General features: G+C 45.7%; 1 protein-coding gene across 1 annotated transcript in view; it reads left to right on the forward strand.

The window, feature by feature from the left end:
* Window positions 1-1,158: 1,158 nt before the first annotated feature.
* LOC135398953 (glycine receptor subunit alpha-2-like) overlaps window positions 1,159-26,403 on the forward strand; it is a 239,377-nt gene continuing 214,132 nt past the window's right edge. The window contains exon 1 of the mRNA XM_064630535.1: window positions 1,159-1,429. The gene's annotated coding sequence lies outside the window, so the exon portion shown is untranslated. The remainder of the gene's footprint in view (window positions 1,430-26,403) is intronic.

A 26,403-nucleotide genomic window follows, 5' to 3' on the forward strand; every position in this document is an offset into this window, starting at 1 on the left:
TCCGTAGGTTCCTCTAGCATAAATTATTCACTTTGAGGCAGAGGAAGTCTTTTCGTGATAGAGGTATAGCATCAAGGAGGTATCACTTCTTGCACGAAAATGTGACTGACCTTTTATAGCATACACCCTGTAGTTCGAAATACGCTGTGATCACAAGAACCGCTTAAGAACTCTAGCTATCATGTGTTACAACTATCGTAGGCCAGGAAAAAATCCGGCATATTACTAATTCCTGATGCCAGCACAAATTAGGTGTCTTCCACAAGAACTGAAGATCCGCTCTCAGTTAAGATTACGTTTTGAGGTCAAGTCCTATTTTTTCTTTTCTGCCGCGATGTCATTACATGAGAACACACTCAAAAGCACGCGCTTTCTAATGACTTTCCTGCGAATTGGAAACAGTGCCGCGTTACAAAATCAAAAGGACACCATTAATAGCTTTCTTAATGAGCTGTCAAACGGAACACTTTACTCTCTCAAGTGGGGGCACAAAATGCGACAACGCGAAGGAAGTCTCGAGGGAGCGTGATTTCGCGAGGGCACAAAACACAATTAGCCGCGGTAATTTCAACGTACTTTGTGCACAACAGTCCAGTAAATTGTCCGGTTTTTTTTTTATGTGTGCTTTCGCTCGAATCGCACGTGGAGGGATTTTGCTTTCTTCTTCCGTCTGGTGAGGTGCTCTCTGATTAGTTCCAGAGTACGGTAAATTCACAGCCAGCAGCTATATATATTGAGCAAGCAGGTCTCTCACCACCTTGACCGCGTAACAATGTATTTTCTCTCTTTGACCGCTTTTGCCCAAACGCAACCACAAAACCCGAAGTATAACCACAAATGTCGTCGCCCGATCACGAAATCGTTAGGTCGCTTTACAACAGAACGTAATTTCAGTGGAAAAATTAAGTGCCTCGTGATTAACCAAGAAAGCACCCGAATGCAATTAGAATTACGAGAAAGAACAATTTTATTGATTGCCACTTCGTTGAACGTACGAATACCAGCTGGGAACTACAATGACGAAACCACCTCCACAACTGGACAAACTCAGCAGACGATGAAGTACGAAGGGAATCTCGTCTGCTGAGCGCGTGCGCTCACGCTCGCAGCGCCGCCACCGAATTCTACCTTCGAAAGTTAGCGCGTGCGTTGGCTCAGTGTCGTCTGCTTCGACACGCGGTCCGCGGCGCCTGGTTTCTGCTCGGGTCAAGTGTCTGCGGCGACTCCTGTTCATTGTGCAACGGAACCACCTGCGATGCTTCTTGATTGGATTTTAGTGCAGTCTCATCCCACCCTGACAACAACTTGGCGTTTTGTAGTGCGTCAGCAAGCGGTGTGACTTAACTTTTGTGCTGGGATCTTCTCTTATTCCATCAACTTATCAAACATCGATGGCCAAACGTGAAGATTTATAGGCACAGAAAGTCAAGTGAGTTACTAGTGACAATGTTATATTTATTGTACTTGCGTGAGCGACGCTAATACCCCTGTCACACGGGCAGTCTTCAATTCTCATTGAAGCCAACAGCAATTGAAAATGCGCTTAGCGCCACCAAGTGGGTAACCTGTCAACCTGTCAAGCAGCATTTGATGCAACGCTGTTTGAGACGTTGACACGTTACCTGCCTGGTGGTGCCAAGCGCATGTTCAATTGCCATTGGTTTCAATGATAATTGAAGACTGCCCGTATGACAGGGGTATTAGTAAATGTAGTAGAAATAGTGTACAAGTGATAACGTAGGTAGTAGGGGCGTGTGTGTATATGCGCACAGCCTTATATGACAACGCTGCGCGCTGTCCTAAGCTCAAATAATTTTCTGCGTGCGGTTGTGAACGATAATTACACTACGAGAGCAGAAATACTGTACCGGTTCAACTGACAACAAACTGTGTTAGGAAGACAATACCTATCCAATGGTGAGTTGACACCGTCGTCCATTCGGCGGGTTTCTATTTGCGGCATTGAATCTGCTTACAACTGAAGGATGACCTCTCTAATTTGAGGTATAGTGCGTAGCGCAAAAATTTAATGCGAGATAAATACCTGTTGTTCGCCCCAGAATTGGTATTCATTGCCGCCAAATTTATGTTAATAAATGTTATTGAAACAAAGTTATAAAAAAACCTAGTACTATACAAGGAAACGACGACACCTGGAAATAATGTGTTACACTATAGAATGTGTTATTAAAAACAGCGATTCTATCAAGGAATGAGTACATTATGCCGCAAATTAGAATGCTCAGCTTTTTGCATTCACGCTTTTAGAGGCCTTTAAAACGATGCACAACACAGACCATGTACTAGACAATGCCGCGTCCTCGCAAACTAACTCCTTCGGGAGAACGGTTTATATACTAATGACCCACGGATGAATAAAATACTTCAATTCTTCACCTTCAGTGTAAATCTGCTTCCAAATCTTATAAGTATAGCCTACTTCCATTTTTCTTCTCCTTCACTCGTATCGTCCAATATATGCGATGCAACGCAATGCCTTTCCATTATCCATCAGTATCACGTGCATGGTTACTTACAGAAAGGCGGTCCGTTCAAAAAAATAAAAATAGAAAAGCTCACTTCTCACGTATGCATAGCGCGTCGTATACTTTCTGGTAACACACAAAGAAGTGAATAGCTCATTTGCGCAAAGTGTTCGGTACGGACAGCCTCGAAAGGAGGTTTCTCCGGAGTACAACTACCTTGCGATTTTTAAAAAGAATGTATCGTAGGCTTCGTGTAACCACCGGTAATTCAGTACTCCCATTGGTCTCCGGCACCGTCTCGCTCATCTAAGCTACCGAGAGCTCTCCCTCGCGGTGCCACTTGGCCCTACTCAGCACGCTGAAGTAACATCTGCGTTGATACGACTTCTTCGGGAATCTAAACTCTTGGGCACGCTCTGATACGTCCTATATGACTGTCTGCACAACGATTAGTGAAAGAGCTATTTTTCTTTCTTTATTTTTTCCTAATTTTCTGTGTCTCTGCTGCTTTTATCTTCTCTTGTTTGTTAGCTTTTGGGAATAGAGGTTAGCAACAAGGCTAACCTCTCCCTCCTCTTTTTCTTCGCATTAAACATCCCCCCCCTCCCCCATTGGCAACACATGCACACCTTCCGATGAGTGTGCTGTGCTTCTTCGTCTAAAACTGCTCAATCCATTTCATCGTCGCCGCGAATCTTGTTGATTCCGGAATAGCAATAGGTAAGATATGGTTAACGACTGCGGACTAAACGGTTAGGGAAAGTGTAGGAAGATGAGTACGCAGTCCTCTGTGGCTCATCTCATAGAGTCAACAATACAGAATCTTGCTGCGTCAAATGCACGCCGGAAACGGCTTGTCCCATCCTACACGCTTAAAAATGAACTTCACCGCATAGCACGCTCCTAGCCAACCATAATCTCGAATGATATCGTTATCTGCCCTGATTTGTTGAAAACGAGAGGCGTACGCCTTTTTTGTGACCCAACATTCTCGTGTCGCTTACCGACATCTTTACCGCGCGTCATAAAGTCCCTCCTACATCGCTTACGGCTGAATGTTGCCTTTACGCCGTACTACCGTTACCAGATAGGGTGTGCCAGTAGTCCCTTGTGCCCGGAGTGTAGTGTGCCAGCGACCGCGGACCATGTGATCATCGCATGTGCCACTTATAGGAGGGAGCGTCACTTGTTGGCAAGCGACTTTGCGCGGATTGATAGCCGACCCCTTGACCTCAGACTCATTTTGGGACCATGGGACACACGAAAGCAGATGTCCGTCTTGCGACCCTTTATGAAATTCCTGCAAACTACCGGCCTGATCGACTCTCTCTAAAACCCTGTCAGCGTCGTCAGCATCATCCTCATCACCATCCTCTCATTTTTCCCCAATAGCAATGGGATAGCGTTCTGCTCAATGAGCGGAAGTCATCCCCATATCATCGTCATCATGTATTTCTCTCTCTCTCTGTCTCAACGAATCAGGGCAGATAACAATATCATTCGAGATTATGTCTGGCTAGGAGCGTGCTATGCGGTGAAGTTCATTTCTAAGAGTGTACAGTTGGCAATACAAAAGGCTTATGTGGGGCGTGCTTCTTGTGGTTAGTGCTTCGCCTAATTATTTCGAGTTTTGAGAGTGGATTGCTATGACGACCTGTACAAACGAGAAATACGATGAGCACACTTACGCGAAATCAAGTATTTGTGAAAGTTCTAGCGTCAGTCCAGCTTAAAAGCCATCTTGAGCGCATTGGAGTCCTCAATCGTGAACTCTCGCATGAAGTGGTCACGGGGCAGAAGGAACTGATATACCACAGAGCCGGCCACAACACTGGCCCAACGATATCATGAACCGTTCTGTTCTGGATGCTGCCTATTCTGCACAGGATTCGTTGGCCCGTCGAAAGATGCGCCTCAGCCCATAAACGATAAATTTACAACTGGGGAGATCACTTTGGGCGGGGGGGGGGCAGTACTGCTCCAGTAACCCTCATGAATTTGCGCGATACCCAGGCATGCGAATGTCGCTATGTGGCCTCTTATAAGTTTACTTTACACACGTTTCGCATGCAGGGGCGTCAGACGTCCCTCACGGCAAGGGGGCGGGGGGGGGGGGAGCCCTAACTTTACCTCTAGGAGAGCAGTACAATGCGTGGTTCTGTGTTAAGAACCGCGGCACATATAAGAATGGAAGCCATTGATGCGCTTATTAGAAACGACTCGTCCATGCTATCCGATGACGGTGGAGGTTGTTACGCAGATGGAAAGGCCACCTCGCGTTCTTGAATTCCTCAAGACGAAAAAGAAGTTGGCGTTAGAGCAGCACGAACTGAAATGTTGGTTGACAGTTTCATGAAATGCGGTACGACAAATAGAAGAGGGAGCGGTGGCGTGTTCCTTTATTTATTTTTTTATTTTTGTTCGCGTCAAAAGTGCAGTGGTTTCGTCTACAAATGGTGTCATTATTGCTGCACAAAAAAAAAAAAAAAATCTGTTGAGCGCTCTGAGCATGGCTCAGGCAAAGACAGCAGATATGCCATACGGGTCATCAAACACACCAGCGAACTGAGGTGACAATTAACATGGTTCGAAACCCGCCTCATCACCTAGTGTATCTTACGCCTGAAAATTCTAGACATGAAACTGTTAAAGAACATTAACTCACCAAGGATTGATTAAGTATGAAGCCCATCTTTAGTTGAGAACCGTTGTCAGCAACTGGGGCTCCGATGTTTCGGAGCTGAAACTCGACAAAGTTCGATTGGTGTTTGACAGAGCTTACTTTCCGGGATTCCCAGGGATCTGAAAAACAAAGAAACAAACGAAATCAAAATTAGTGCAACAAGAGCTATATTGCTGTGCAGAGGACAGTGTCGTAATGTACTGCACCTAAAAAAAAAAAGGATTCGAGATGAAGCTTTAACAACTCTATATTACTTCCACTCGGTATAGTATTATTAGCTCCGTATTACTTCGAACGCTATTATTTTCCCAGATGTGTCCTCAAAATCAAGCAATACATTCTAAAAAGCAAAGAAGAAGTTCGCGGAATAATCGGAGAAGCCTATAGGTGGGATGCATTTGCGTAAGCTGGATCACCAGAAAGAGTGAAAAGAAGCACGCGTATAGGCAGGATGCGCCGGTTCACCAGAAAGAGGGAAAAAGCACGGGTAAAGCTATGGTGTGACGTCATATGCACGCCACCTATAGCTGCTTGCCACAATCCTTGCCTTTGCCATTTCACTTTTCATGTTAGCATAGTCTGTCGCGTTCCAACTCCTCCACGGCCTGCGTTTAATTTATTTAAGACTCCTTTCATACTTATTTGCTTCCCGTGCATTATAGCCTTCCTGTGGCACGAAAACCGCAGGGAACGGCCTGGTCATTATTTTCACTCCTCCCATTCACGCAGTCTTGCTTTGAAAAAGTGCTTATAACGCAATGTTCTCTCGACACGAACAGCGCAGAAGCCGGTGGTGGCGATCGCACATACCGCGTTTTCCGTTCGAGATTAACGTAACAAATAGAGACAATCAATTTCCTGTTCCAAATTAAAGTCCATTTTTTCCTGAGGCGAAACAAGAAGCAGAGGACCCTTCGCAAACATAAGTGAAAGCGCAACAAGAAACGCCATAAACGGCCGCGTCTGGCGCCTGTAGAATTCAATGCAAAACCAATCGCGACTGCTGTATAAGTAGGGGTCCGTGTTTTCGGCATTTGCCGAAAAATGCCGAAAAGCGTCGAATATTTTCTCGGCACATTCTGAAAAACTCCGAGTTACACTCTTGCATATATTTATAAGTCCCAAACGTCGCCACACCAGCATTGGACAGCTGTTTCGGCCTTATTGGGCCTTCATCAGCAATGCGTAGGTGGGCGACGTTTGAGCGAGTGGCGTCGGAAGGTCATGTTCCACGTGATGTTCCACGTGATGTCCACGTGACCTTCCGACGCCACTCGCTCAAACGTCGCCCACCTACGCATTGCTGATGAAGGCCCACTAAGGCCGAAACAGCTGTCCAATGCTGGTGAGGCGACGTTTGGGACTTATAAACATATGTTCAACGTGCAGCCAAAGAGCGTATGCTATATTTCTTCATTTAACTCTTGCCTATAGTGCTACATGTCGAAAATGGTTGTACCCGATTGCATTTTTTTCTTCTCTGGGGCATCACATTTCCGTTTCTCCTTGACCTCGTTTCCTGGTTGAGTGCGGGGAATAGTGCCCTGCGAAGTCGCTACCCTTTAATTCGGGGAAAAACCTTCCCTTGTAACACTTGTACCCTCGGGTCTACAGGGGGTTCACTTACACGTGGAACCCTCCAACAATTTCGGAAGGAAATTCTTTGCGTTCTCAATGTCCTCCTTACTAAGCTGCTCTGCTTCGATGAGACACTGTACCTGCCGACTTTTCGGCATCTATTTGGCGCAGCCGCTTTTAAATGCCGAAACACATCCGCCGAATCTCCCCAGGAATACATGCCGAAAACACGGAACCCTACATATAAGTGTGACACCCGCACGACAAATGACAAGTTGGAGATCGCTTTAGTTACTCGTCCGTCGTTCCTTTGTCCGCTGTTATGAAGCCAACGCCGGTGACGTGTTTTCAAAGCAGCTTAGGATGAGGATAGCGCAGTCTTTCCTCCTTTAGGGCGAGCTCACCCTTAGCGACAAGGAACTAAAGGAGTATGGAAGAGACCTCGAACATATCGCTTTTTTTTACCGCGTGATATAAGCCAGGAACCCAAAACAAAAAAAACAAAAAACGCAAAAAATAACAACTCAAAAAACAAAACCCAAAGAAACCAAAAACACAACCCCAACCCAAAAAATTTCGGAGAGCGCGCATTTCCTGAGAAAATTAGTTTACAAAAGTGATCTCTCCCAGCACCTTCTGGTGTGTTGTGACGTCACATCATCGGAGCACTTTTATTGGCTGTCGAGACTCGACTGCTACGGCGAGGAAGCAAGGCGACTGATCTTCCGCTGTGTGTCAGACGCGAAAGGGGCGGCGCCAAATACAACCCCCGACAAAAAAAAAAAAAAAAGCACGCGCATCACTATTGGGCGGAAGACGTGACGTCACAAACTGGCAGCTGAGGGAAGTGCTGAGCTCCTCTGCGCCGCGAGACTGAAAGCTCCCTTGCGCACCAGGAATGGGCGCTGCACCCGTATACTCGTTGTGCGAATATGTATCCCAGGTCTTGTAGTCCTAATGTCTACTCCTCCTGACATATATCTTTTTTTGCGAGTCCTTCCATACTCCTTTAAGTGACCAGAGGGGGTGATATATTTATTAGTAGACAAAAGAAAAGGGGGAAAAAGAGAAGGAAAGGTCAGTCAAACGGTGTGTCGGCTTGCTATCCCGCAAGTAAATAATAAGAAACTAAAGTAAAAAGAAAGACAAAGGAAGGAGAAAGAAGGATGAGAGAGTCGAAAAGAAGAAAACAAAAACAAGAAAGAAAGAGATGAGAGTAATGTGCATGAGGGTGAGATGTGAGAAGACGGGAGAAGGCGAGGATGAGAAGTGACGAGAGCTTCTGTGTGTGTGTGTGCGCAGTCATTTCTTTGTGCGCTTTTGGATTGTGAGACGCGTCATGAAAAAGTGGCCATGAACGGTGTGTGACGTGACCTTAGAGGCCCGGTCCGAACGTCCTGTCGTGACGTAATCAGATACTTCACGGCGTGACGTCCCCATGGCTCACTCACGATCTCTGAAGGAGTTGAGGGGTTTATAGAGGCTCTGCAAATGAAAGACCTCTCTCGTGCGTCAGAGGTAAGCATTGACCATCGTGGTTGCGTACGCAGTCATGTTCTTTGTTAGGCAATCCGCCGCAGTCTTTCACCGCAGCCTTGCAGCCGCAGGGGCTTTCGTTGCTGCTGTCGTCTTGGTTCAGCAGTTTCTGCCGTGCCGCTGGAATTCGTACCTGATTTTTATGTACTTTATCCCGTAGGAATGAAGTTGTCAGATGGAAATATGCGCCATCCGGAAAGGGAGAAGCATTTGCATAGAGAGTATACGACATCAGTGACGAAGAAGGAATTTCTGCACTGCACGCGACAATTCTTTGTTCGTCTTAGCGGGAAACACAAGGCACGTCCCTTAAATCCTATCGCAATGTCCTCGTACAGTCGTTTCCCGTCGTTTCCCGACAAGGTTCAAAGAAACGCAGAAATTAAATAATGCAAATAACCTGTAATGAAGGCAATGCACAATACGAGCGATCTTCAGGGATGTTAATGTAATCGCGGGGCCGTTGAGTCCGTTTACGGCAGGCCTTTTTTTCCCCCTTTTCGGGCTATAAGATTATCGCGAAAGTTTCAGTCGTTCGATCGTGAAGCGGTAGAACCGACGAACGGATTTGAAAGGATATCTTACGGGAAATCTCTTTCAATCAGATTTCGATGTACCGAGGAAGGTTAACTGGATGCCACGTACTCTGTTCAAACAGAACCTTATCTAATTACCTAAGTTTCGCTGCCGTACTTTGCATTACGACGAATGCTAAGCAGTCCACGTAATCCTTCCACGCACCTGCGACACAAAGGACATGGGAACGTAACAGTGAGAAAGGCCTTAAGCAGGAGTTCTTTATCCCTTGCTCAACACCACTTCCTGATGGGAAACTCTGTCGAAGGTTCAGTGAAAAATCCACTGACTCCAGTGTACGCTGCAAACATAATAACATGAAGTTAGTTTTGTGTAACTTACTAGTTGTGTGCTACATACAACCGGGCTTATGGACATTCTATGACTCGCTGAATGTGTGCTGTGTGTGCCTACAGCGATTCCGACATTTTACACTTACTTGGTCGAAACTTTCGAACTACATGTTGAACTCCATCATCATCTCTGTTCTTCTCTGGTCATCATCTCTTTGTTTTCTCATCATGTGTTTGTACTTCCTGTGTGTAAGCGTACTGGGGTAGCCAGTTCGACTTCGTCGAAACTCATATCCCCATTGTTTTCTTTATCACATGACATCACGTCTGTGTAACTTCGGAAAGATATGTCGCAACAACTTCGTGCGTTCGTTATACTCCGTTTTTACTGAAAGCCGTAAAACACGTGTCTTTGTTCTAATCGTGCAGTGCGCACAAAAGTGTTCCTTAAATTTCTATCCATCGTACGTCACGACATGCAGGCATCTCGGGGGCGGTCCCAAAAATACGTCGGAAGCCGATGAAAGGGTTTTCGCTGACGTCGGGCCCATTTCACGGCGTTTCGGGGCGCTCCGAACCGTATTCTGCGGAGCCATTTGTGGTCGTGTAGCAGGAGGTTTTTCCGTACACGGGCATGTATCGCCTACACTGCGGCTCTGAAAAATCGTGGCGCAAGGATTTCCACAAAAGAGATGACGTTTCCGGTATGGCGGTAAGGCAGGGAACATGGCCGTCTAGCAAGGGCGCTCTGCACTATAAGAGGAGGGCAGATGGCGCTGTGGTAGCCGGGCGAAACTTTAGTGCAGCATGCTCCGACCACGGAAATAAAGGTAGATATGGTGGTCATTCTTCTCCCTCCGCCAGAAGCGCGCTTTCTCGCTTGCCCTTAAATCCGAGAGAAAGAAAAAGGGCTGTCAGAGAACCTAGTCCAACAACGAGACCTAGTAAACAGTACTGCTATGCCGACGTGCAATGAAAAAAAAAAAAAGTCGTGTGCACTTGTTCTGGTGTTATGTCGTGAAAGTACATCTCTCCTCCAGGAAATCTCAAAAATAACAGCGGGGACGGAGCACACAGACGCGAAACTAGACAGGACAAGCGCTGACTGTGAAGTAAAGTTTATACGAATAGGTGCAGTCCAGCCAACAGCGGTCGTGGCTACATCACTGGATAGAACTACGAGACAGATAATCGAAGTGCATGCTACCCTGGGTGAAGGAATGGGTATCTATATCAGCCAAGCATCTCTTACACCAAGTAGAAAAGGGATAGAATCCCTAGACTTGACTGCATACTGCGGAAACAAAGTGTTTTCGCATTCCATCTGGTGATGGCGCTGGTGAGTATTGTCTGCAGAGACAGGGTCAAATCCGTGCAAATAACAACAGCACATAAATTAATGATGATGAATGGTAAAAACTTCAAATAAATTTCAGTTGGTAGTCATCGCTTGTGGTGCCTTGTCTCGTGTCTTCTGTGCTCCCTCCGGGCTGTTATTTTTGTTAGCTCTGTTCTAGATAATAACCATCTTCGAAGTATCTCTTCTATAGGAGTTATGTAGACTGAGACGGGAGAGAGACACATGCATCCCGAAAATCCAATGTGTTTCCTACACAAGCTGTTGTGTGCTATTCAGGACATGTATTACTAAAAATCAAATATCCGTTACAAAGAAAAAAGCACACACTCAATGTCGTCGCAGAACTGAAATTTTCCGATAATTGAAGAATGCGGTACACGTTTTCGTTAACAACTCGAATTTCGGTGATATACCCTTTCTCTTTCCGTTACCACTACCGGTCCTTGACTTTGACTGAGTTTCCACAAGGTGAATGCAGATAGGAAGTATGCACATAGTACGTAAACGCATAAGTGCACTCCAGACTTGTGAGTAACGCGTTACTAGTAATTGCGTTACTTGTAATCAATTACCTTTTTGAGTAATTTTTCGTGTAATCAGTTACTTTGCTGTCAAAGTAATTTTTCGAGTAATCAATTACTGAGTAATCGATTACTCAGTAATTGATTACTTTTCCGGCAGAGATTAGCTTATCTTTCAGATGTTCTGCCCCAAGTCAAGCCCCTGGTGCCATCAGCCTTTGTTGGGATGTTCTACTATAGCAAGCGGAGGTCATTGTAATAACGTTCTGGAATTTCAGAGTCTCTCCCTAATCTCTTCCTACACCAGCGTGATGGTACCTGAAGCTTTGGAGGTTTAGTGAGTCATGGGGAAGTTCCACGCAATGCTCCTCCACAATCGGGTCAACATCTTCCCGGGCGGACAGATCTCCTTGTCCTACGTGTTTTTGTTTGTCTTGTTATTTCAGCTGTTCCGCTGTTGAACCTTTTTTCTTTTTTCTGAGGCACACAAAGACGGTTACAATTTGCGTAAATGCAGAGTACTCAATTACATTTGAAGTCGAGTAATTGGTAATGGTAATCAATTACTTTTTCCACAGAAGTAACGGTAACGGTAATCAATTACTTTTTTCGAGTAACGGGCACAAGTCTGGTTCACTCTAACAAAAAAGGGTGTGAAAACGTGGTAACTTCTACTGTTATCACCTAGGTCAACATACCGTCTGATTAAGGGTGTAAAAGGGTAGCAAAAAAGAAATTATCATATACCCAAATTGCTACAAAAAGGCGTACGCCCCACTCGCTCATCGTAGGTAGCAGCACGGCGGTAGCAGGTAGAATTTTGCAACCTTTTAGGCACGACATATGCGACAACTATTACCTCCTAAAATATGTAACTGCTCCACTCTTTTTTCTGAGAGTGTGCTTCACAGCGCTACGAGGCAATATGTATGCGTCAGGAATGGCGTCTGTTTTCTCGCTGCAGGGAGTGTGCTCTACTTGATACTCATATTTCACTGTCGATGCTCCTCTATAGGAGTGTGCTGTCATCGACGGGGAAGCGTTGATTCATTATGCTCCATTCCGTTTGTCTCTACCAGTATTTTATGCGATCAGAGAAGCGTTCAGAGAAGCTGGCCTACAGAGTTCCCGAATGAGAACTGTACGTATGCAAGAAATGTACATAAGAGAGAACTGATGTTCTCTCTTGTTCAACAGTTGCCGCTTGCGTCGATCCCGTTGTATGAATGTGTGTATGAGTGAGCAAAAATGTAAGAGTGAAAGGAGGATGAGTGAGGGAGAGTGGCTGGTTTGTCCCTTCAGATGGCGCACCCTTGGAAGTCGCTGAGAAGGCGTGTTAGCTTAGCTCAATTGGTAGAGCCCTGGACCGGTAATCCAGAAGATGTGGGTTCGAGTCCTACAGCTGGCTAACCTTTTCGATGATTTTCATCTTTCAAATTTACATATACTGTTTTCCATGGCGTTGGTAAGCACTAACATTGGTCGACTACAATTATCCTATTCATTATTAACAATTTTACGTAACTTTTTTTTAAAATTCCGCGTTAAGGCCGCGACGCAACGGTGGCCCTGAACGGCGCACAGACGTGGACAGATGGAGAGAGGACAGCGATTCGAATCCGCGTCCCCTCCCAGTCTCGGAGTGGAAAGCGATCACCCTAACTACTATGCCACGGGAGCTGGCTTTTACGTAACTCGCTGGTGTAGTTGCAGTCTCATTGTCCTTCACTTACACTGCCTGGTGAGTTACTCTGAATTGATGCCATTATGTGAGACGGAAGGAAAATCAATTATGTGATCTTCAGGGAAAGCATGGTGGAAATAAGAGGAAATCCTTAATGCGAAAATGATGGTGATGTGAGCGCGACCAATGGAAACGTCATTGCAAACGAGGAACTATATAACGATAGCGGTGGAAATATTCGTCGCGGAACACAGGAAGTGAGGCCCATAAGTGCTACGCGAAGCCACCAATAAGACAACAAGTGTACGAGTGAAATATGTGCAGGATGTAACTTCGTAGTAGCTGAGGGAATGAAACATGACAGGTCGAACGCAGTCGTGACAAATCCCGGGTGCACAGTTCAATTAAATGATGGCAAATGACGAAAATAAAGTACCTAAGTGATCTGGAGTAGCCGGCTCTCGTAATGAGTGCCTATTTTTTCCATTTTTTTCTTTTCTTATCAACTCAAAGTACCATCATTATTTATATATCATTCATTTACTTCGTTTATTGATCATTTACTATTTAATATATGTATATAATGTCCTGAGATAAACGATTAATGTGCTTTGTGCGACGTCTAAGCGTTGCGTGAAACGCTTCCGTACAGTTTTTTTAGCAATTTTCGAACACAATCAGAATTTTCCGGAAAGTCAAAAGTGAATTAATATTAAATAAGTATATTAAATATTATGTTATATTAATATTATATAAAGTACAAAAATATTAAACTAAAAAGCGAGGTAATTAAAAACAAAGTAAATTACAAAAAAAACTATATTGTAGTCGGACGTGAGTTGCTACGGCGTCGACACTGGCTGTTCCGTTTTACACTGTAAAAAAAAAAAGAGAAAAATCTATAATTTTACACAGAAGTAACTGCTAATCTGTTACCGGCATGTGTGCATTAAAGTAGTTACTACAAAGATTTTGTTTGGAGCGCACACTGCACAGCTCCCAGTCCAGAACTGTGCAGTGTGCACTCAAAACGGATTTTGCGCAGCACACAGGTTAGGGCCCATATGCCGGCAACAGAGTTAGCAGTCACTTGTACAGTAAAATTACGGAAATTTTTCTTACAGTGTACATACAAAGAAGCAAACTGATCTCCTAAAATCGCTTGTGTTCGATATCGTGTCGCTATACGTTTTTACTTGTCAACGTTGCCCCTGTTTTAATTTTCTATATTTCGCAAAAATGGGTCAGACGATATTCAATCAATACAGGCATGGCAGCTGGCGAGATTGCATCGAGACTCACGTGGCTACTCCCAATATTGGGAGAATCTCGACAACAGGAGCTCGATATTGCACCCATATGATAAGTGCTGTGGCAATATTTGGTCAATGTACTGCGCTGTCAAGGCGTGGACTCGTGCGCGTTAGCAGTCGATTCTAAACCACCGTTGTGTTGTGTGCGATTTCTCCAAGCACCGCGTCTAAGAGACGCATTCCCATATCAATTAGGCCCACGGGACATATGGGCTTACCCAAGAACCTCATACCGCTAACGTCAACGAAAAAGAAGTAGCCTCCAACGCAGGAGCAATTTGGATAAAATGCGCTGCTCGAAAATATGTTGTAGATGTAGATGTAGATGCTCGTTGTATATTGCTCTCTTCTTGTCTGATCCAGCGCCACATTTCCGTCGGCGCGCTCTGAGGAAAACAGTAAGGAAGACCGGCAGTGATGTATGCCTGCGGCGCAACCTCCTTTCAATACGGAGCCCTTCAAAGTTGTAAATGACCTGTACTTCAAAGGAGTTCGAGTCTTGCCGTGTGCAAAGTGTATTAACTCCTTACTCTAAGCCCGTAAACGATCCCAGAGGACTATTCCTTCTTTAGGCCCTCGAGACTTGGTCTCGTTTGCTCCTTTTTTTTTCTTTCTATATTAATGTATTTGACCTTCTCAAATATAAACTTGCCAAACTTTAGCCTGCATTTATTATTTCTTTTTACTGTAGGTTCACAGATAAGTATGAAATACGGTTGCGAAACTCTGTTTCACCCTATTCATTTAGAAACGAGCCAGTCTGATACCAGTGGCCCGCGAGCTTTCCACTTGGTGACAATAGACCAATTACCTTACGGTCAGGCATCATTTTTTTTTTGTCATATAACGCACTCATCATTGGATAATGTAAAGAAACCGGAGAAATTGGCGGCCAAGAGTTTATCCAACCGAACGCGGGTTGCTTCGACTTCCTCGTCGTCACAATATAAGCATTCGTATTTTTCTCTCATGTGGTTGCAATGAGACTACACTCTTAAAACTTAACCGCACAGCACGCTGAAGGCCAGCCATTGTTCAGGGTGATACCTCTATCACACTTGATTTGTGGAAAGCACAGGGCGTACGCCTTTTTGTGACAATTACCATCAGTTATGGCATACCCGCATGTGTGATATCTGACTTGCGTGCGTCATGTGTGCGTGCGAGTGTGTATGCCTCATCTTTTTCATCGTCTTTTTTGTGACAATTTTGAACAGTGTCACAGAAAAGGCGTACGCCTCCCTTTTCAACAAATCAAGGCAGATAAGGATATCATTCGAGATCATGGTTGGCTAGGAGCGTGCTATGCGGTGAAGTTCATTTTTAAGAGTGCGCGATTGACAACGTTCCCGCCCCCAATTTGTTGAGAACGAGAGGCGGAGCCTATTCTGTGCCGTGCATAATGAGCCCAAAGTAGGCTCCGCCTCTCATTCTCAACAAATCGGGGGCGGGAACGTTGTCAATTGGGATGATGGTTGGCTAGGATTGTGCTATATCGTGAACTTCATTTTTCAGAGTGTAGTTGTTTTATTGTTGTGATAATTTACATTTCTGCATAAGTGTCACAAAAAGGTGTACGCTTCCCGTTTTCAACTAATCAGGGAGAGAACGATGTCACTTGGGCTGATGATTGGCTAGGATCGGGCTATGTGGCGAAGTTCATTTTGAAGGGTGTAGTACGTGTACAATAATATGTTTGCTTCACCGTTGCATCTCTCACACGCACTCTTAAAAATGAACTTCGCCACATAGCACACTCCTAGCCAACCATCATCTCGAATGATATCGTTATCTGCCCTGATTTGTTGAAAACGGGAGGCGTACGCATTTTTTCGTGGCAATTATGAACAGCATAAATGTCATAAAAAAAAGCCCACGCCTCCCGTTTTCAACAAGTCAGGTCAGATGACGATATCATTCGAGATGATGGTTGGCTAGGAGCGTGCTATGCGGTGAAGTTCCATTCTAAGAGTGGATGCACTGCATAATTGAGCACCGTGAACATTGAAGACATTCGTGTGCACACAAACACGAATAGATTTTTGCATGTATTTTTGCAGATTTTTGCATGCAAATTTTGCATGTATATGTTACTAGACAGATGGCTTTACGGGGCTAACCAATGTCGGCAGCCGTGTGGGTATGTCCGTAAAGGCCGACCGCATGGTGCGTATTTCAGCAAAGAACGCGCGGCGCAAAATGCTGCCCGGCCACGCAGCGTGCCGAAATATGCCTGTCGAACCGCACGAGGCGCAGAATCCCGCAGCTGCTGTGTGTAAAACCGCAGCTTTCACGCATGAAATACGCACGTGCTGACGACAGGGAAGGAAAGAAGTAACAATTGTGCGGAAACGAGTGCGGAAGCCGGAAGACAGCTCTGTAAAGCTACCGCACCAAAACGTGTTCCACACAATGCCCAAAGATTCTACCAAATATTCTTTTAGAGCGCAGTTCTTAGGCGCCCGTTCCTGCGTTGAGCAGCCCGTCACAGCGAACGACGAGCGATGCGAAGGATGAAAGAACGGGAGAGCGTGAGGAGGAAAGCAGCGGGGAAGCGTATACGGCGAGGAGGAAAGCGAAGAAGGAGGGCACGCCTGGGGAAGCCGGGACGCATTGGTTGCAGTTCGGTGAGCCTGGCTCCAAACTTGCGAGTGGAGCCGTGGCAGCCGCAAAATCGCACACGTACGACTCATAGCGTAGGAGTACACGACTTTTTCATACCTGTACGAAGAAGTCGTGTATACTCCTATGCCAAGAGTCATCCGCAAAAGCGGGTACACGTGGCACTGAGTCGCGCTACAGACATAACCGGGCTGAACCTCACCAACGTGGATAACGACTTCACAAACTGGGATCGGAGTGCTACCTGAAGAAACTACTATGTGTGGGAAGATAAAAACAGTGGTGTATAACTCAACCTCAACAGCTGCGCTCAAATTTCGCATTACCGGCTAGCGTAAACGTGCAATGAAATTTTTGAATCCCAAAATATTCTTAAAACCCCACAAATGAAACTCGGCGTATACTCTTCGCATTCCGAGACAGAGTCAAAATAAGAGCAGGACTTCCACGAAAACCAGGACTGGACGCAAGACTAAAATTGCGTAAATGCATCTGTGAACATACGGCCATCGTCAACGGCACCCAGTGGTCAACAAAAATACAACTTCTCAGACATCGCTTCAAATGATTTTAAAACACGAAAGCTCCATGAAGCGCACTAATTACAACTTTCGGGTGCTGTGCGGTCCGCGCAATAAAGCAGTCGCGCGAGTGACGTGCTAGGAAACTGGGACAAAGCAAAAAGGAAAGAAAAAGCATGTGGCGCTGGCGAGATTCGCGAACGGAGTTGTTCTCGGAGAGTGGAAACAAGTGGAAGGCTTCCTCTTGTCTTCCTCTTGTCGCAGGCACGCGAGGCAACAATGTGTTCTTGAGTTTCGTAACGAAATAACGCGGAGCAATCAGCGACACTCCCGGTAATTAGATGGCAGCGCCTTGGGCGTCATATTGCGTCCGTGCGTGCTGTGTAGCGAAGCGAAAGAAACTCCCCCTATGGACCAACTGAGGACAACTATGCAGCAGTAAGTGAATAAGAAGGAAAGATGTATGTTTGCTGGAGCGCGTGCTGTAATACGGCACGGCAGCAGACAAGAGGGGGGATGCTTCTTTGTTTTCGTGTAGAATAAATGTTCAACAATGGACCTTTTCCGACAACGCGTATGCGCACGCGCATGCCCCGGTGTCCGCCATCGTTGAGCGGAAAACATCGCTATGAACCCACCTGGCGGCGACTGTCATGTTCATTGTGGGGAGATAATCGCGGTTTCAAGGTTACGCGGGCGTTTGAGGTCTGGTAATGAGTAAAATGCCCTTTTACTCTTTCCGCATTCTTCTTCCAATCTTCTCTTGATTACAGTGAACCCTCGTTATTATGACCATGGTCGTTCCGGAAAATTTTGGTCATAATGCGAAACTGTCATATTAACGGGGGTGATTTACAGGGGTTCCACAGCATTGTTCCCCAAGAGTATGGTCGTAAAGCGCGTATGTCAGATTATCGGGGGCCATATTAACGAGGGTTCACTGTCCACGCAACGTGCCAGTCCGAAAAGTGTCACCATTATTGGGGGGAAAGACACGACCTTCGACATTCCGTCGCCAGAGGCGACGCGAATATGGAAGTGGTCCATTGTGTGTTTGCGTCCGTCTGTTTGCGTGCTTCTGCCTCAGAACAGTTACTTTTCATCATGTTCACAACTTAAAGGGGTTCCGACACCATTTCCAAACTTTTGAAGAAATCGTCTGGTGCATTTTGATCTATGGGTACCGAACATATGGGAACATGCACATCAAAACGCCATGTCTCTGCGATCCCGCGTTACGAAGATATTGCAATCCAAAGGTCGCGCGCCGAGCGAAAGCGCATTCTTTTCCGTTACCATGACGACGTAAGCTGTTGTAAAGAAGGAAACGGCCGCCGGACCGGCTTCGGCACCGTGACCCTCGGCATCGTCGTTCTAGCGCACACACCTAACACGTCACTTCCTGTTCGTCTGCCAATGTCGCTCAGCGTTGTTCGGCGCCACCATCGACGGTCGCTTGAAAAAATATATAAAAAAATACCGTTTCAAAAACCCAGTAGTAGAAAAGCCGTTCAAGTGATGAATGTGGGACTTTGCGTGTCGGCTCCATGGACTACAACGTATGAAACGATGCCGTACATTTAGAGTGTTGCATTTGATTTCTGAACCTCTTTACAGGAGTAATGAGGTGACATTTAACATCGCTCGAAATCCTGCCTCGTCTGTCAAGCTGTCCAACCAGGAGTCACCACGCAAAATATTTTCGCTCTGCGGTGCGTTACAGCTGTGCAATCGAATTTACAAAGAGCAGTCGGAAAAAGCAGCCGCGGACGGCCGAGACGATGCTCTCGTGACGTGGTGAGGGCTCCGTGCCTTGTTTCTTTGTGTTTTTTTTCTTCGCAGCTCACGCGCCGCTTATACATGCTAGAGCTGTGCCGCTGTACGTCACTGGTCACGTGAGGGGAGTAGCATACGTCACGACGTCCTTTCGTTCTGCGATGCATTCTTTAGACGAGGAGAAGGATTTTTCAAAGGTGCGCGGAACAGAGCCCTCGCGCTCGCTCTGTAGGTCACCTTCCGTGGGAACTCATTTTATTCGTTGGAGAATACTCTACACCGAAAAACTAAAAAAAAGAAAAGGAAAAAGAATTGGGCTGACCTCAGTGTTCGTTTAAATGCGTGCCACGGACGCTAACTTTAAGCAGAAGCGGAAGGGAAGATGAAAGACCACGCGCACGTGAAAGAAAATCTCTACATAACAAACAGGCTAACAGCCACTGAAAGTTTTAAGAACCACTGCGAAGAAAAAAGATATTTATTTCATTTCGGTAGAGAAATCAACCTTTCTCAACTAATCAACACGGTCACTGAACATTACGCGCTGCCACAAAGTTTCGAAAAGAACTTCCAAAACTTAATAATTTCGGATTCTCCAAGAGCAAGTGACGTCAACGCGAGCTCTGGCGTCTGCTTCCTAGCAACAGCGCGCGCCCGCCTTCTGGGTCTCCGCTCTCCGCCCCACGTCGACAGACTGCCAGCAGCTGTGTTAAAAGCGGCGGAAACCGAATCTTCGGGAAACATATAAATTCGGTAAGATTATGAAGCCACGACATCTAGTGCGTAGTACAACTTTAACCAAACTGAGTCAGCTAATAATTTGAAAACAAGTAAACCGGAAACGATTTTTTTTTAAACTAGCGATTGCTGCACCAATTTTCTTATGCGGTAGTGCATAATTTTTTATATGCGTATGTAAAGTGGGTCATAATTTACCGACTTCTAACGACGTTTTATTTATTTTTAAAATTATTTTCAAGCGATGCAAATTGATTTACATCGTTACTGCAGGTAGCCATTCAGTTAATGACAGATATTGCAGATTTTTTACACGCATGCCAAGCGAAAAGCCGTCGAGATACAACACAACGTACATGTACGACATTCCTTGGGTACATCGCCTCTGCGAGACCCTCATGCTCCGCGGCGATTCGTCAGTTTCATTTTGTGAACTTCTCATGGAGTTGAGGACGTATACGTCATTTCGTTAAGGGGCTCAGTGGTTCAAATATGAGACTGTCGTAAATACGTCTGCAATATTGTCAGCAGCGTTAGAGGTAACTCGTTACGGACAACTCGTGAGTGCGTATGAAAGTCTAAACATAGTCCTCCCATAGAACTGGAAAAGTCATCGCGGGTCCTGTAAATTATTAACGAGTAATAGAATACACGACGTTCCATTGTGCGAGCTCAGACGAGGCAGCTTCGTTACCTTTTCATAGAATGCTCCCCTGAAACTATAAACAGAAAGATAACGCCGACACTGACGTTCGTGCCATCGCTCGTGGTGTAATTACCCGGAGTTTCTCGACGGCATCAAGCACACAACGGCGTCCCTGAAGGCTTTACGTTAACAATAATAGAATACTCTGCCTACCTTAAAGGCCATTTTCAGAAATATATTCAAACTCACCAACGTTCAGGCCTCATTTGCCTCTCGCACATGAAAGGCGATGCTGCTAATAAGCCCTGTTTTTGTTTTCCTATACGTGTCAAACGACAGCGTAAAATGTATTTATGTGTACAACTAATTTAGCGCGGTTTGCAAGCAGCTTATGGTACGATGTTACCCGCTTTTCATCGGCGTCTGACACGAACATTGACAGTTGAGAGTGTCACCCTTAATTAGGAAGCGTCGTTAACACGCATGCATAAACGGAGCTCACAAAGGTTAAGGCAAGTCTACGTTTTTTTCGAGGGAAGCATTCATTCCTATTTATAGCCTTTTAGTTTATGGAACAACAACGACACCAAATAAATCGTGACTATGACATGGGGTGATTCACCACTGGGGAATAATACACTGCCCCACTACACGCGAAATATTAGATGCGAGATATGGGAATTAAGTTAAAGTTATGCAACAATTGAGCTATCCTCTACTGACTGCGAGTTTATGGCAAACTGATTGCAGAGACGGTAAACATATATTACATCGTAGCAAACGGCAGCTGGTTGTTGCTACACGCATCATCACTCCATGTATTTAATGTTCAAATTAATATATCTAATAAACATTCGCATAGACCAAAGTGCATCGTTCATTATCAATCGTACCATTGTCATGTATCAGTCGTATCACTGTTCAATCGTACATTACGACGCGATACGAGCAGTATTAATTTTTCTTGTTTATTTATGTATTGTCGTTGTTATAGACTAAAAAAGTATGATGCAAGCGTCGCAGGACTTCACAGCCTGGTTATATTTGACGCCATTGTTCCTTAAAGGCCGCTAGTCTAACACTTGGGAACAGTTTTCTTTTAGGATCGAGTTTTAGGGGATCGTACGCTATCGCCTTTGCGTACCTAAGGAATAGCGTGGGGTTTCTGCGCACTGTGAAAAGCTCTCTATATGTTTTGCGCCTGCGCAGAACCAACGCTATCCCTTAGGTACGCAAAGGCGATAGCGTACGATGCATTAAAACTCACTAATGGTACGACCACAAAACGAATGTCCGAATAAGGAGTAGCAGCTTGAAACATGCAGCCAGTTCACATGCTCTTATGCGTACGACGCTGTTGATTGGACAAGCCGGTGCGGACAAAAGAGCTACGCGCAGTGCGCAGCAGCACGCTGTGTCACACTAAGTCAAGTCGAGACTAGGAGGTACTCGGGTTCGAATCCAGGTGCTGGCTGGGGTTTTTCCTGGGTTTCCTTCAGACGCTTTCAGACCATATATGTCAGCACAGTTCCCTTAGAAGCCGGCCCAGGACGCACATTCCTCCTGGGCGTTAGTCGTGACGTTGCCCACCTCTGTGAGGCCGACCAACGGCGTGCCCCTTCATCTCTACCACCACCACCACCACGCTATCCCTTACGTACACTCTTAGAAACGAACTTCACCGCATAGCGCGCTCCTGGCCAACCATAATCTCGAATGATGTCGTTATCTGCCCTGATTTGTTGGAAACGGGAGGCGTACGCCTTTTTTTTTGTGACAATTATGAACAGCATAAGTGTCACAAAAAAGGCGTACGCCTCTCGTTTTCAACAAATCAGGGGGCTTAATCGCTTCATCGTCGTTACGGTCGTTACAAGCTAACGAGTGGCGGGAAATTCAAAAAGGCGGGCGGGAAATTTAAAAAGGTAGGCACGTGATAAAACACGTGCACGGCGCTCTTTGCGCGATACGTGGAGGCCGTGCTACACGTCACGCGCAGTGTGTCACGTGCCCACCTTTTTGAATTTCCCGCCACTCGTTAGCTTGTAACGACCATAACGACGATGAAGCGACTAAGCCCCCAGGGCAGATAGCGATATCATTTGGGATGATGGTTGGCCAGGAGCGTGCTATGCGGTGAAGTTCACGTTTAAGAGTGTACGCGCGAGGGTGACAGCGTACGATGGGCTGAAACTCACTATTGTCAAGGCAGCAACATTAATTTTAGAACTTTAATGCCCCTTTAATATCGCGTGTAACAACAACACGCAATTTTACAGCCTGTTCGTAACATCAACGTGAAGTCCTCGTACCTAGCGGAACGCTGTGCCAGCAAGTGTCACAAAAAGGCGTACGCCTCCCGTTTTCAACAAATCAGGGGAGAGAACGGTGTCACCCGGGCTGGTGGTTGGCTATAGGAGCATGCTATGTGTTGAAGTTCATTTTTAAGAGGGGGGGGGGGATATACATTTATTAGAAGGAAAGGTTTTGAAGTGTGCATGATTCAACAGGTATTCAGCAGCGCCGCGGTAATACTAATCTCCGGAAGATGGAACTAAATATGCTCCGCTTCTGTTTACCCAAAGATTCGCAAGTCCAGGACGGCCCTCTTTTGTTAGCGAAGGAGCTCCTCATTTGCACACGTAATCACTGCGCGCACATATTGCTGCTGCTGCTGCTGACGATGACGATTCCAGTTGCGTATTGCGTAACGTACATATTGCCTTCCAACGAGACCGAAATATTAGTTTTTCCGTGCCTTCGTCCTTACACTAACCATCCTAGAGCTATTGCCGAAAAGGAGACCCGTCGAGCAATGTCAACTCTAATAACCCTTTGTCGTATGAAACGGTGTGTAAATATGTATTCGCGCTGAAGGTTTGGCTACGTTACTGTTGAAGTCACCAGACTGTACTCAGGGATATGACTATGTAAGACGTACTGCTTAAGACGCAGTGGATGCGTGGAAACCACGAAGAAACCATGTGGAAATCGTGTTGCGAATCCAACATCTCCTTGCGCGTCACTTGCATGCAGTATTATTACAGGTCTACGTCAACTATACGCATAGTGGCACATCCAATATGAGTGTCCTGCTACGGAAATATGTGAACACTTGTGCGGCATGAGTGATCTCGTTTTCATCAAAAGTTATCATCCCGCAGTGTGGTGGCGCCGGAAGGTCGTGCCGTACAGTGCCGTGTATGCCAAAGGGAGTCTGGCCATTAATGGGACCTGCCTATACCTGAAGCTCCACCCACATTTTGAGCTTTCTGGCCAATCACGAGGCAAAATACAGTTCGCTATTAATCCCAGGCTATCCAAGCTATAAATTATCTGTATTCACTGGGTGCCGACATTTTCGGGAAACTGGATTGGATTGGATTGAATAGGATATTCCCTGACGACCAAGCAATATAATGGATTTTGCGTCTACTTCTAACGGCGCCATCTGGATGGAGAGGGGCATGTCGGGAAGACGCAGAATAGCAGAAGGGCAGAAGTAGCAGAAGTGTATGCTAGCAGAACTCATTGGCCGGTAGAACCGCTAGTTGGAACAGACTCCCGGTATTATACGTATTTTAACTATAAAACGTAGCATGATTGAATCAAGAATAGGCAAAGGTGTCTACGTGAATAAAAGTATGTAATCAAAAATGCAAATTTTTGTCAATCCGTAGCGTTTTTCTTGCTATTTGCCTGTGGTTGTTGTCGTTACTAGGCCTAACAAGGACGAGAAACATGTTATTTTCAGGTGAACATCGACACTGGAGCGTAGTTTAAAGGTGAGCTGCAAGATAATTGCAACAGAATATACACTTACGGAATAACATTGACGTAATTTGTGAAAAAAAAATTGGTCATGAAATCCTTCGCTTCACCGTTCCAAGCTACGCCGCCATTTTCGGGAAAATTTTGGTGTCATGGCGGCCCGCATAGAAAACAGCAGCCAATGAAAGACGCTCAATTTGATTGACAGGCCGAGCCTCTTTTTTAGGCACCTCCCAATTTGGCCAGACTCCCTTTGGCATACACGGCACTGGTGCCGTAGCCAGTCACGCTCAGGCGGACAACACACGACTATCGCGGTGGGGGGTAGTCGTGCGTCGTGGGCATACTTCACAGGGAACTGTGCCGACATTTGTCTTAGAGCGTCTGAGGCCAGGGAAACACCCAGACAGTACAGCCGGCGCCCGCAGTGTGGTGGTGATGCTAATCGAACACCTCGGCCTCACAGAGGTGGGCAACGTCACGACTAACGCTTTGGGGGAATGTGCGTCCTGGGCCGACTTCTAAGGGAACTGTGCCGACATATGAGACTGGAGGTACGCGGATTCAAATCCCAGTGCCGGCTGTGCTGTCTGGGATTTTTTTCCCCGGCTTTTCCCGCAGTGAGGTTTATCTGGCCAGGAGATCAGCGCCTACTCCAATCAGCTCAGTCGCTTCGAAGCACGTGTCCTTCGGACGTAAAATGGGCGCTGTTCTTCCGGCGCTCCCGACGCGCTTGTTTCGGTTTCAGCTTAATTTGCATAGCGGTATTTGACGATGGATCCCCAAAAGTGCGCGCTCGTATATCGGGACTAGCTGTAACTCTTCTCTCTCACGTTTCCACCAAAATCCTATAATTTAAAAATTAATTGATTAATTTGAGGTAATTAGTGACCTAGTATTGGCATACTAGCTGTCTCCGGAAGAATGTCAGCACGGCCGTATAACCTACCTGCTAAAATGGATGCTGCTCTCGTAGCATTCTTCATTTAAAAAATATTTATCTAATAATAATAAAAAAAAGGCCCGCATATCACCTTATGCATCACTTCGGCAAGAACCCCCTTTTGTGAAGGAGCTGTTTCTTCTGTATTTTTTTGATAATTTTCTGTATCCCAGCTGCTTTCTTCTGTTTGCTTGAAAGCATTAGGGAATAGCAAGCCCACACCGTGGCTAACCTTTCCCTTCTCTTACATTACATTTTTTCTTACATTAAACATATCCCCCCCCCTTTTGTACGTTTCTCAACTCCCCCGTATACCCCCTACGTACTGCGGTGCGCAACCAAACAACGATTTCTTAACCTCGATGACGACGAGTATACTATACCAAAAAACAAAAACTATTACCGGCGCGAAACAAAGTTACCAACCCTGCCTTCACTGCAACTACTCTCTCGGAGCCATTATCAGAATGGAACACGGCGGACGTTGTACAATGTGTGGCAGACCGCCCTTACGACATCTGTTGCTGTCAGCCACTGATGACACTAGACGTCAGAATCGGAACGTGTCTGGAGGCCGAAACATTGCCTCGAAAGGACGCGAACCGAATCCCGTATTGGCTGTGAAAAAAAAAAAAAAAAAGAAGAAGAAGAAGAATAAGAGGAAGAAGAAAAAGGATGCGAGGGCCTCATGATCGTCCCCCTTTGTCTCGTTTTCTCGGCCGCAACTGAAAATTCGGCAATTCCCAACTCGATAAACCATTATCACGTCCAGCCAGAGTTTCCCCCAAGTTTGCTCTTTTGCTGTTCGCGCTATACGAGGAAGGGGTAAAATGAGACAACGGCTAAGGTTGCGTAAGGCGTTTCTGCCAGATTGCGTTGCGCGGTTTCCCAAGTCGATGTGGTTAGAGGCGTTCCACGTGGCCTCCGCAAGATAACGGTACGGGATATCGAATGAAAGAAAAATTATTGTAAATATAGTTGTTATCAGCCACACCCTCACTTTGAAGGACGTAATGTACGCCAAAAAATCATTCACAAATTTTCATTTGGTCCACCTCCGTTTCTCGAAAAAAATCGTGAAAAAAAAAATGCATTATAGCGCTTGCGTTTTGGGTCCTGTATATTTTCAAGCCTATTCGCACAGTATTCTAAAACGATCTAGAAACATGTGCACCTCACAAGTGCCTCACTGACAACATGTCCCGCACTCCCCGCGATAATTACGCGCAGAGCATATTCAATTTCGAATTCTTCTTCATTTCCATCTTCTAGCTATTCCAATTCACCCTCTATGTAAAATTTATTTATTTATTGTGAATACGTTCAGGGCCCGAAGGCATTACATAACGGGGTCAG

This window comes from Ornithodoros turicata, chromosome 6, assembly GCF_037126465.1.
Source record: "Ornithodoros turicata isolate Travis chromosome 6, ASM3712646v1, whole genome shotgun sequence".
Classification (NCBI taxonomy): domain Eukaryota; kingdom Metazoa; phylum Arthropoda; class Arachnida; order Ixodida; family Argasidae; genus Ornithodoros; species Ornithodoros turicata.